The following is a 13195-nucleotide window of genomic DNA, read 5'->3' as shown; positions in this document are numbered from 1 at the left end:
GTGCCCCAATGCCTTCAAAGTGGCCACATCTATAACTAAATAACAAGCTGCCTTTATTGCTGGCCATCATTTTGCAGCTCAAAAGCAGCAAGAAAATTGGAGGCAAAATGGATGCTGGGGTGTTGATGTTGTATGTAGGAGCACACTGCCTTCTGCTGGCAACTGCAAGTACTGCAACCTCTGCAGTGATTCGTCATAGGTTGCAAAATGCCACATTTGTTTATTATTGCGTAAACATTTTAGTATGAGGATTGGAGTCTCCGGGAAATAAAATATACATTTAAAACAATTATTGTTTGTATTGTTTATATAATTGATACAATTTTAAATATTAGGCATACATTTAATACTGCAAAATACCTGTTCCCTGCATTCTAAAAATTATATTTTATCATGAAATATAATAAATGTATATATATATATATATATATATATATATACATATATATATATATATATATATATATATGTATGTATTTATGCAGATATATGTATGTATTTATGCATATATATATATATATATATGTATGTATTTATGCATATATATGTATGTATTTACGCATATATATATGTATGTATTTATGCATATATATATATATGTATGTATTTATGCATATATATGTATGTATTTATGCATATATATGTATGTATTTATGCATATATATGTATGTATTTATGCATATATATATGTATGTATTTATGCATATATATATATATATATATTAGGGCTGCGAATCTTTAGGTGTGCCACGATTCGATTCAATATCGATTCTATCGATATATATATATATATGCCATCCATCCATCCATCCATTTTCTACCGCTTATTCCCTTTGGGGTCGCGGGGGGCGCTTGTGCCTATCTCAGCTACAATCGGGCGGAAGGCGGCGTACACCCTGGACAAGGCGCCATCTCATCCAAGGACCACCACAGATAGACAGACAACATTCACACTCACATTCACACACTAGGGCTAATTTAGTGTTGCCAATCAACCTATCCCCAGGTGCATGTCTTTGGAAGTGGGAGGAAGCCGGAGTACCCGGAGGGAACCCACGCATTCACGGGGAGAACATGCAAACTCCACACAGAAAGATCCCGAGCCCGGGATTGAATCCTGACTACTCAGGACCTACGTATTGTGAGGCAGACGCGCATATATATATATATATATATATATATGTATATATATATATATATATATATATATATATATATATATATATATATATATATATATATATATATATATATAAAATAAAAAACATTGTTCTGTTAATGAATACAATGTTTCATCAACCATAACTACAGTAGATAATTTGACCCCAATATTAGCGCTTTTATAACTCCCCGTTAACAAAGCCTCGTGTCCCGCTTTCTTCCAGCTACTTCCTGACTGACCCACTTCCAGCAGGAGCACAGGAGGGGGGCCATGCGGACCCCAGAAAGAGGCCACCCTGACAGCCTGAGGGTGAGGTCAGCTCTCAATACTACGTTGTTACTGATCCAGCTGGCCGCTCGTCGTCCACCCCAGGAACGGGTCAAGGGCCCAAATTTTAAGGTATGGATGGGAATATGAGACACTGTATGTGTGCGACATGTCTCGGGTGTGCTGATAGTGGACCACATTCCTTCCTCTTCAGTCTCTACTTAAAACAGACGTTACACAATATGGTGACAGCCACACCGTGACGGAATCTAGCAATAAACAAACATGCTGATCAAACCCAAATGTAAAGGAAGCCAAGCTAATGTTTATCACAGAGCAAGATGCCTTTGACATAAAGTATTTCCTGTGATCATGACCAGACCCCTGCTCATACATCCTGTTGGAGGAATTGGTCCCTGAAGCTTTCGCATGAGGTTAGATTCCTGTCACAATGAAATGTGGAGCGGGATAAGGTCTCCAAGCTCGCTGTGCTCTGTGCTGGAACAAAACTCGCAATCTCCTACAGATGAGATGGCGTGCTGGGTCTCTGGGGAAACAAAATGTGGAAGTCATGTTTGTTTCGTCATGTGAACTTAATTTTCTTGGAACGAGGTGCAAAGATTTACATTTTTTCTGCGCATCTCCACAAAGTCTGGGGGAAAACGCTGCCTCTGAAGTGGCCAAAAGCCACTTAGTCAAACGGGACCCAGAGCGTCCAGATTATCAAAATTTCACTAGCAGGTTCTCTTAGTATTATTGATCCGGAAAAATTATCTGTTTGTCATTTCCCATAATGACCATAGGGGAGATCGACCAGTAAATTGAGAGTTTTGCCTTCTGACTCAGCTCCTTCTTTACCACAACGGATCGGTACAACGTCCGAATTACTGAAGACGCCGCACCTATCTGGTACAATCCGCCATTCAGCAAAGACGTCTCAACCAACATCGGCCGCAAGTTCCTCACTCTGATCGACAAACACTTCCCCGAAGGCAACACCCTAAGAAAAATATTCAACAAGAACAACATTAAATTGAGCTACAGCTTTATGAATAACATGCAACAAATCATTTCAAACCACAACAAAGCAATTGCAAAAGGACTGCCTACCCCCAGACTAAACGACTCTGAAACCAATAATGAATGTAACTGTCGCAAGAAACCTGATTGCCCTCTCAACGGAAGGTGCTTACAGACATCAGTCGTTTACCAAGCAAAGGTAATACGTAAGGACATTAACACATCCGACACGTACGTAGGATTAACCGAAGGAGCGTTCAAAACAAGATGGAATAATCACAACGCCTCCTTTAGAAACCAGACTTTGCAGAATTCTACAGAACTCAGCAAACACATTTGGAACCTCAAAGACAATAATGTTGAATATTCAATAACATGGCAAATTCTTGCATCCAGCACACCTTACAACAGTGGTAATAAAAGATGCAACCTATGCTTAAAAGAGAAACTGTTTATTATATATCATCCAGATCTATCATCCCTCAACAAGCGCAGTGAAATCATTTCAACATGCCGCCATAGACGGAAACACCTCCTAGGTAACACATGAGCCAATCACCACACCCTACGCCTGCTTGTACCCACCCACTCTGTGCTCTATATAAACCATTGTATGTGAATGCTTCCATTAAAATCTCCTGATGATTGAGGGAACCCCTCATGAAACAGATCTGTAGAGATGAAGTAGTCTTGTGATTTTTTCCCACACCTACATATTGCGCTATACCACGGTATCGAGCACTATTCTCTGGATAATCCAATCAAGACATATGTATGTGTATATATATATATATATATATATATATATATATATATATATATATATATATATATATATATATCTATCAGAATCATTTTTATTTGTCCGTTCCAACATGTACAAGACACATCAGAACTGAAATTATATTTTCGGCACAGTCCCGTGTGTGTATATATATGTGTGTGTGTGTATATATATATATATATATATATATATATATATATATATATATATATATATATATATATATATATATATATATATATATATATATATATTATGTATGTATGTGTGTATATATATCATTGACGTGCGATGAGGTTCATGGCTGGTGAGGCACTGACTTCATCACCGTCAGATTTATAAACATATGAATCCTATAGAGTATCTTATTCACCATTTGATTGGCAGCAGTTAACGGGTTATGTTTGAAAGCTCATACCAGCATTCTTCCCTGCTTGGCACTCAGCATCAAGGGTTGGAATTGGGGGTTAAATCACCAACGATGATTCCCGGCCGCTGCTGCTCAGTGCTCCCCTCACCTCCCAGGGGGGTGAACAAGGGGATGGGTCAAATGCAGAGGACACATTTCACCACACCTAGTGTGTGTGTGACAATCATTGCTACTTTAACTTAATGTAGCAAGTACTTTAGATAGTACAAATAAATTACACTTATTAACATTATTAGCGATAGTACTGCTAACATTAACAATATTAGATAATCACATGTATATACAAAATAACAAACACGACAGTACACAGTGATGTCAGTATGACAGGTGTAACACAGTGTTGTCAGTATGACAGGTATAACCCAGTGTTGTCAGTATGACAGGTATAACCCAGTGTTGTCAGTATGACAGGTGTAACACAGTGTTGTCAGTATGACAGGTGTAACACAGTGTTGTCAGTATGACAGGTGTAACACAGTGTTGTCAGTATGACAGGTGTAACACAGTGTTGTCAGTATGACAGGTGTAACACAGTGTTGTCAGTATGACAGGTGTAACACAGTGTTGTCAGTATGACAGGTGTAACACAGTGTTGTCAGTATGACAGGTGTAACACAGTGTTGTCAGTATGACAGGTGTAACACAGTGTTGTCAGTATGACAGGTGTAACACAGTGTTGTCAGTATGACAGGTGTAACACAGTGTTGTCAGTATGACAGGTGTAACACAGTGTTGTCAGTATGACAGGTGTAACACAGTGTTGTCAGTATGACAGGTGTAACACAGTGTTGTCAGTATGACAGGTGTAACACAGTGTTGTCAGTATGACAGGTGTAACACAGTGTTGTCAGTATGACAGGTGTAACACAGTGTTGTCAGTATGACAGGTGTAACACAGTGTTGTCAGTATGACAGGTGTAACACAGTGTTGTCAGTATGACAGGTGTAACACAGTGTTGTCAGTATGACAGGTGTAACACAGTGTTGTCAGTATGACAGGTGTAACACAGTGTTGTCAGTATGACAGGTGTAACACAGTGTTGTCAGTATGACAGGTGTAACACAGTGTTGTCAGTATGACAGGTGTAACACAGTGTTGTCAGTATGACAGGTTTAACACAGTGTTGTCAGTATGACAGGTGTAACAGTGTTGTCAGTATGACAGGTGTAACACAGTGTTGTCACTATGACCGGTGTAACACAGTGTTGTCACTATGACCGGTGTAACACAGTGTTGTCACTATGACAGGTGTAACACAGTGTTGTCACTATGACAGGTGTAACACAGTGTTGTCACTATGACCGGTGTAACACAGTGTTGTCACTATGACCGGTGTAACACAGTGTTGTCACTATGACCGGTGTAACACAGTGTTGTCACTATGACAGGTGTAACACAGTGTTGTCACTATGACCGGTGTAACACAGTGTTGTCACTATGACCGGTGTAACACAGTGTTGTCACTATGACCGGTGTAACACAGTGTTGTCACTATGACCGGTGTAACACAGTGTTGTCACTATGACCGGTGTAACACAGTGTTGTCGGTATGACAGGTGTAACACAGTGTTGTCAGTATGACAGGTGTAACACAGTGTTGTCAGTATGACAGGTGTAACACAGTGTTGTCAGTATGACAGGTGTAACACAGTGTTGTCAGTATGACAGGTGTAACACAGTGTTGTCAGTATGACAGGTGTAACACAGTGTTGTCAGTATGACAGGTGTAACACAGTGTTGTCAGTATGACAGGTGTAACACAGTGTTGTCAGTATGACAGGTGTAACACAGTGTTGTCAGTATGACAGGTGTAACACAGTGTTGTCAGTATGACAGGTGTAACACAGTGTTGTCAGTATGACAGGTGTAACACAGTGTTGTCAGTATGACAGGTGTAACACAGTGTTGTCAGTATGACAGGTGTAACACAGTGTTGTCAGTATGACAGGTGTAACACAGTGTTGTCAGTATGACAGGTGTAACACAGTGTTGTCAGTATGACAGGTGTAACACAGTGTTGTCAGTATGACAGGTGTAACACAGTGTTGTCAGTATGACAGGTTTAACACAGTGTTGTCAGTATGACAGGTGTAACAGTGTTGTCAGTATGACAGGTGTAACACAGTGTTGTCACTATGACCGGTGTAACACAGTGTTGTCACTATGACCGGTGTAACACAGTGTTGTCACTATGACAGGTGTAACACAGTGTTGTCACTATGACAGGTGTAACACAGTGTTGTCACTATGACCGGTGTAACACAGTGTTGTCACTATGACCGGTGTAACACAGTGTTGTCACTATGACCGGTGTAACACAGTGTTGTCACTATGACAGGTGTAACACAGTGTTGTCACTATGACCGGTGTAACACAGTGTTGTCACTATGACCGGTGTAACACAGTGTTGTCACTATGACCGGTGTAACACAGTGTTGTCACTATGACCGGTGTAACACAGTGTTGTCACTATGACCGGTGTAACACAGTGTTGTCGGTATGACAGGTGTAACACAGTGTTGTCGGTATGACAGGTGTAACACAGTGTTGTCGGTATGACAGGTGTAACACAGTGTTGTCGGTATGACAAGTGTAACACAGTGTTGTCACTATGACCGGTGTAACACAGTGTTGTCACTATGACAGGTGTAACACAGTGTTGTCACTATGACAGGTGTAACACAGTGTTGTCACTATGACAGGTGTAACACAGTGTTGTCAGTATGTCAGGTGTAACACAGTGTTGTCACTATGACAGGTGTAACACAGTGTTGTCACTATGACAGGTGTAACACAGTGTTGTCACTATGACAGGTGTAACACAGTGTTGTCACTATGACAGGTGTAACACAGTGTTGTCAGTATGACAGGTGTAACACAGTGTTGTCACTATGACAGGTGTAACCGTGCTCCAGCGGCAGTGTTAATTCATTGTCTTTACTGTAGCATAAAAAATGCAGATGTCCTTAAAATGCCACAATATTCAGTCACCATTTTTAAGTACCCAAAATAAAGACTTGACATAAATATAAATTCAATCAGATCAGAAAAATTGGAGGAAACGGGATTAAAACCCGATGCTAACCGCCCATTAAAAATACATGGGTACGGCTAGTAGCTACTATTAGCAAACAAATTGACTTACCAACTTGCCGTAATATCTCAACTCGGCCCTGATGGTCGGCACCTATAAGTTTACAATTAGTTGTAAAATTTTGGATGGTTGTTTTTACAATATGCAGGCAAACGACAACTTTAAAACATACCGGCTTCGGCCTAGCCAAGTAGTGCAAGAATGATCTCTGGAATCACTAGCGCCCTCTACCACCAGGAGGCCGGAGAACAGGAGCCTCACATTGTACGTGTTTCGCAGCAGTTTTATGATTGAAGCACAAGAAATACGTTACACACATACAGTTGTTGACAAAATACACTATACATTATATACCTCAGCTAACTAAACTATGGAAATTAATAATATAATTCATATAGCAATACGGTCTCACTGCGCAGCAGGCCAGCAGTTAGCCGAGTCATTGCGCAATCCACGGTGACGGGGAGGCTCGGCTGGCTGCCTGGCAAGTAATTCTCAGTATTTGAACGACTAATGTGAAAATTAAGCGATTTTGAATAAAAAATAATTTGAAACTGGTGAAGTTAAATGGAAAATAATTTTATAGTATAATCACTGGATACATAACAATATAATTAAATGTTTTTCTTTTTACATTTTTTTCTTTCCATGATGGCAGGTGATGCCACACCTCACCTGCCGCCCCTGACAGCACATCACTGATATATATATATATATATATATATATATATATATATATATATGTATGTGTGTATGTGTGTATGTATGTATGTATGTATGTATGTAGGTGTATATGAACGTTATTGGTATAGGTTCAAATATCCATTACTGTGCATCCTAATATGGACACCATAGCCTGTCAACAGTATTTTTCTTATGCTTATTGGGACATTTTTCATAATTTTTATTATTTTTGTGCGTCCCTGTGTGTTCCCACCTTTGGAAAGATGCCGGAAATGTGAATTTCTCTTGAAATTCTAAAGCAAAATTAACCTCAAAGTGCAAAAAGAAAAACATCAGTAGAAGAGGATGCAAAACAGAATACTATCGTGTTACCTTCTCTTTCTTAGCTTTTTAGCCCTGGTGTTTGCGACGGAGCTTGTGTCCCTCTTGAATGTTATTAAGCTGCATAATGTTGCCTATAAATCACTAACTACAACTAATGTGTCTGCTCCAAGCTTAAGAGGAGCCGCAACATCTTGGTAAAACTGCTGCTCTCATGGAGGCCAAAAAGCTCCATTACGCACACCAGTGATGGATCTGCTCTCAGAAGAAACCTCAAAGTCCTGATCACACCATTGCGGAAAAACATGGCGAAATCTTGTCCAGCACCTAATGTTAATTTTGCCCAATAAGAATGATGCCAAAAGCTTCTTGATGTCCCCAAATCCTTTAAAAGAAACCAACAGTAATGACGTTTTTGCCTAAAAAAATAGAGTGGAATATAGTTGAAGACGAGGCGTCATGATCTTGTTTGTCCACCAGGTGTCATGACAGTTCAGCTTTTAGAGGCATAGACACACTAACATTTTTTTGGTACAAATACCCTTCAATGTTTCTGGTTCTAATTCATTGATTTGATGTCAATATACTTCAGATTGATATTATTATTCATATCCCAGACAATTTTTTGGGGGAAAAACTATTTTGTATAGTCTAAATAAGAATCCCGGTGACTTTTAATTTGGAAGTAAAAGTACATTATCCAAATTTGAAAAAAACAAGAGTAGTAAGTCAAATATTAAATTATTTATACATACATTAAATGTAGTTATATAATAAAAATATGCGATATTTTTTACTATATAAATGTTGAACATATGACCTTAATTAGTTATGATTTATTTTTTAATTTAGTAATGCCTAATAACTTAATTTAAAATAAATATGTTGTCAAAATTTGAAAAAAATACAATTATTGAACATTTTATATCCAGATCTAATTACATTTAATGATATAATACAAAATCCATCATTTTACTATTGTCACTACACACAGTATATTTAATATATTAACTTATTTGATTAATTGTAAGTACACTTGTAATTTGTACGAAGAAGAAGAAATGTGTTGTCAGAATATAAATAAATGAAATATTTATACATTTTATATTTAGTTAGTAATTAAAAGATATAACATATTTTACTGTATAGATGTTGAATTATTTGAGCTGATTAAGTAATTATAAATTAATAATCAAGGTAATCCCTAGATTCCGGTGGTTTGTACAAACTCCGTTTTCATTTGAGTTGGGAAATTGTGTTAGATGTAGATATAAACAGAATACAATGATTTGCAAATCATTTTCAACTCATATTCAGTTGAATATGCTAAAAAGACAACATATTTGGTGTTTAAACTGATAAACATTTTTTTTTTTGCAAATAATCATTACTTTAGAATTTGATGCCAGCAACACATTACAAAGAAGTTGGGAAAGGTGGCAATAAATACTAATAAAGTTGAGAAATTATCATCAAACACTTATTTGGAACATCCCACAGGTGTGCAGGCTAATTGGGAACAGGTGGGTGCCATGATTGGGTATAAAAGCAGCTTCCAAGAATTGCTAAGTGATTCATAAACAAGGATGGGGTGAGGGTCACCAATTTGTAAGCAAATTGTCGAACAGTTTTAGAACAACATTTCTCAACGAGCTATTGCAAGGAATTTAGGGATTTTACCATCTACGGTCCGTAAAATCATCAAAAGGTTCAGAGAATCTGGATAAATGACTGCACGTAAGCGATGATATTACGAACCGTTGATCCCTCAGGCGGTACTGCATCAAAAACAGACATCAGTGTGTAAAGGATATCACCACATGGGCTCAGGAACTCTCCACAAAACCACTGTCAGTAACTACAGTTGGTTGCTACATCTTTAAGTGCAAGTTAAAACTCCGCTATGCATGGCTAAACCCATTTATCAACTACACCAAGGAACTTCGCTGGGCCCGAGCTCATCTAAGATGGACTGATGCAAAGTGGAAAAGTGACCTGTGGTCTGACGAGTCCACATTTCAAATTATATTTGGAAACTGTGGACGTGGTGTCCTCCAGAACAAAGAGGAGAAGAAACATCCAGATTGTTATAGGCGTGAAGTTGAAAAGCCAGCATCTGTGATGGTATGGGGGTGTATTAGTGCCCAAGGCATGGGTAACTTACACATCTGTGAAGGCACCATTAATGCTGAAGGGTCCATACAGGTTTTTTTAGAAACATACAGTATGTCGTCATCCAGGCAACGTTATCATGGACGCTCCTGCTTATTTCAGCAAGACAATGCCAAGCCACGTGTTACAACAGCGTGGCTTCGTACTAAAAGAGTGCGGGTACTTTCCTGGCCGGCCTGCAGTCCAGACCTGTCTACCATCGAAAATGTGTGGCGCGTTATGAAGCGTAAAATACCACAGCAGAGACCCCGGACTGTTGAACGACTGAAGCTCTACATAAAACAAGAATGGGAAAGAATTCCACTTTCAAAGCTTCAACAATTAGTTCCCAAACGTTTACTGAGTGTTGTTAAAAGGAAAGGTGATGTAACACAGTGGTGAACATTCCCTTTCCCAACTACTTTGACACGTGTTGCAGCCATGAAATTCCAAGTTAATTATTATTTATAAAAAATTATACAATTTATGAGTTTGAACATCAATTATCTTGTCTTTGTAGTGCATTCAACTGAATATGGGTTGAAAAGGATTTGCAAATCATTGTATTCCGATTATATTTACACCTAACACAATTTCCCAACTCGTATGGAAACGGGGTTTGTAATTTAAAAGATACATTTTGTAAAAATATAACAAATAAAACATTTTTTTAATTCCATTTTTCAATAACAATGTCCAATAGGTGTGTCTGAACGCACACTTTGTACATTTTTGAAGCATGTTTTCACATATTTTGACCTGATTTCCACTTTTTGATGATCCACAGGACAACATAATCAATATTCCTTGTGGATCAATACAGTTTGCCTAAGTCTAAGTCTAAAGGCGCTATCTAGGTGTGGACCTAAGCAAACATCAACACTTCTTTCCAACAAGGTGTTCTCCAGCAGAAGGAGAAGCATTACGGTCATGACATTTAGTCAGAGCATCTGAAGCAGCAGGCTGCCCGCTGGTTTGACCCTGAAGCCATGAATCTCAGTGTGTTATTGGGAAGCAAAGAGATAGATAATATCACACCTTCAAAAATATCTTTGAAAACTGGGCAGGCGTCACAGCACCGTGTTTTCCGTCTTATCTGCTGGGGTGGTCTAGTGTAGCTTCTACTGGGCTTTTAAATGGAAAAGGATGACACGGATGAACGTGTAAAAATAGCTTTCATAGGTGGACAAAATGATTGCATGGAGACGATGTACTCTGTGACATTCTTCACATTGGAAAGAAAAGGAAGATAAGCCAATTAGTCCACTCGCTTGTAAAAATTTAATGGAAGAAGCTGTTTACATTCTGGTTAATCTGACTTTCTAAGCATTCTGCGATGTTTAGTTTAACTTTGCTTTTCACTTTCACCTTCCTTTTTATTGACGCACTGCCACTAGAAGAGTCTGACTCACGCTTGGGAGTCCTAATAAAGGCTAAAGGCAGTTGAAAAAAAATCACAAAAAATCAAACAAAAGCAAGTTGTCTCTCATTGTTGTAGTAGTGTGCGAAGGCGTATTTTTCCACCTGTGTATTTATTTCATTTTGTTAAAGGCCTACTGAAACCCACTACTACCGACCACACAGTCTGATAGTTTATATATCAATGATGAAATATTAACATTGCAACACATGCCAATACGGCCGGTTTAGTTTACTAAATTGCAATTTTAAATTTCCAGCGGAGTTTCTTGTTGAAAACATCACGGACTGTCAGGAAATATTAGCGCAGCACAATTTGCGGCTAAAATTTGTCTCTTTTCATCGCGCAATTAAACAGCATTCTGGACATCTGTATTGCTGAATCTTTTGCAATTTGTTCAATTAGTAATGGATAAGTCAAAGTATAAAGATGGAGTTGGGAAGCTTTAGCCTATAGCCACACAAACACACAGTGATTCGTTGTTTAAAATTCCCGGAGGTGAAGCTTTACTATGGATCAGAGCGGTCAAGCGAACATGGATCCCGACCACTTGTCAATCGGCAGGTTTCGGTGAGAAAATTGTGTTAAGTCGCCTCTTACCGGAGATTTGTGGAGTTTGCGCCGTCCTTGTATCTGCCGTGACTTCCTTTAGACACTGGCCTCAAGACATCCGTGGACACACCCTTCCGACTATCAGGTACTATTAAACTCAATAAAACACTAGCAACACAATAGAAAGATAAGGGATTTCCCAGAATTATACTAGTAAATGTGTCTAAAAACTTCTGAATCCGTCCCAATGCAATCACCATTTTTTATTTTTTTTATTTTTTTTAGTCCTTCACTATCAATATCATCATCCACGAATCTGTCATTCTCGCACAAATTAATGGGGAAATTGTCGTTTTCTCGGTCCGTATAGCACTTGCTGCTGGTGGCTCCCATTATAAACAATGTGAGGACGTGAGGAGCCCTCACCCTTGTGACGTCATCGTCTGCTACTTCCGGTACAGGCAAGGCTTCTTTATCAGCAGCAAAAGTTGCGAAATTTATCGTCAATGTTCTCTACTAAATCCTTTCAGCAAAAATATGGCAATATCGCGAAATGATCAAGTATGACACTTAGAATGGACCTGCTATCCTCGTTTAAATAAGAAAATCTCCTTTCAGTAGGCTCTTAAAGGCCTACTGAAACCCACTACTACCGACCACGCAGTCTGATAGTTTATATATCAATGATGAAATATTAACATTGCAACACATGCCAATACGGCCGATTTAGTTTACTAAATTGCAATTTTACATTTCCAGCGAAGTATCCTGTTGAAAACGTTGCGGTATGATGACGCGTGCGCGTGACGTCACCGGTTGTAGCGGACATGTTCTTCCAGCCCGATCCAAGCTATAAGTAGTCTGCTTTAATCGCATAATTACACAGATTTTCGGGCATCTGTGTTGCTGAATCTTTTGCAATTTGTTCAATTAATAATGGAGACTACAAATAAAAAAGATGTTGGTGGAAAGCGGTGTATTGCGGTCGGCTGCAGCAAAAAAACACAGCCAGTGTTTCTTTGTTTACATTCCCTAAAGATGACGGTGAAGCTTTAATATAGAACAGGGCAGTCAAGCGAACATGGTTCTCTATCACATGTCAACCGGCAGATTTCGGTGAGAAAATTATGGTAATAAGTCGGCTCTTGCCGTAGACATGAGCGGAGCTTGTGTCGTTCCTCCTGCAGCTGTGAAAGAGGCAGCTGCGACTCTCTTGGCTCCTCCGTGGCTTCCCTCAGAGACACTGGCGGTCACCACACCCCTCCGACTTTCAGGTATGACTATATAATCTCACTAAAACACTGGTAAC

At 38.9% G+C, this 13195-nt stretch overlaps 1 protein-coding gene across 4 annotated transcripts in view; it reads left to right on the top strand.

Moving 5' to 3' along the window:
- The window catches only part of sphkap (SPHK1 interactor, AKAP domain containing), a 393096-nt gene that overhangs the window by 3690 nt on the left and 376211 nt on the right, over positions 1-13195 (top strand). For all 4 annotated transcript variants that reach the window (XM_061919048.1, XM_061919045.1, XM_061919049.1 and 1 more), the window contains exon 2: positions 1386-1561. The gene's annotated coding sequence lies outside the window, so the exon portion shown is untranslated. The remainder of the gene's footprint in view (positions 1-1385; positions 1562-13195) is intronic.

This window comes from Nerophis ophidion, linkage group LG13 (genome assembly GCF_033978795.1).
Source record: "Nerophis ophidion isolate RoL-2023_Sa linkage group LG13, RoL_Noph_v1.0, whole genome shotgun sequence".
Lineage (NCBI taxonomy): Eukaryota > Metazoa > Chordata > Actinopteri > Syngnathiformes > Syngnathidae > Nerophis > Nerophis ophidion.
Note: the sequence above shows the minus strand (reverse complement) of the source record. Positions and strands in the feature narration are given on the sequence as shown.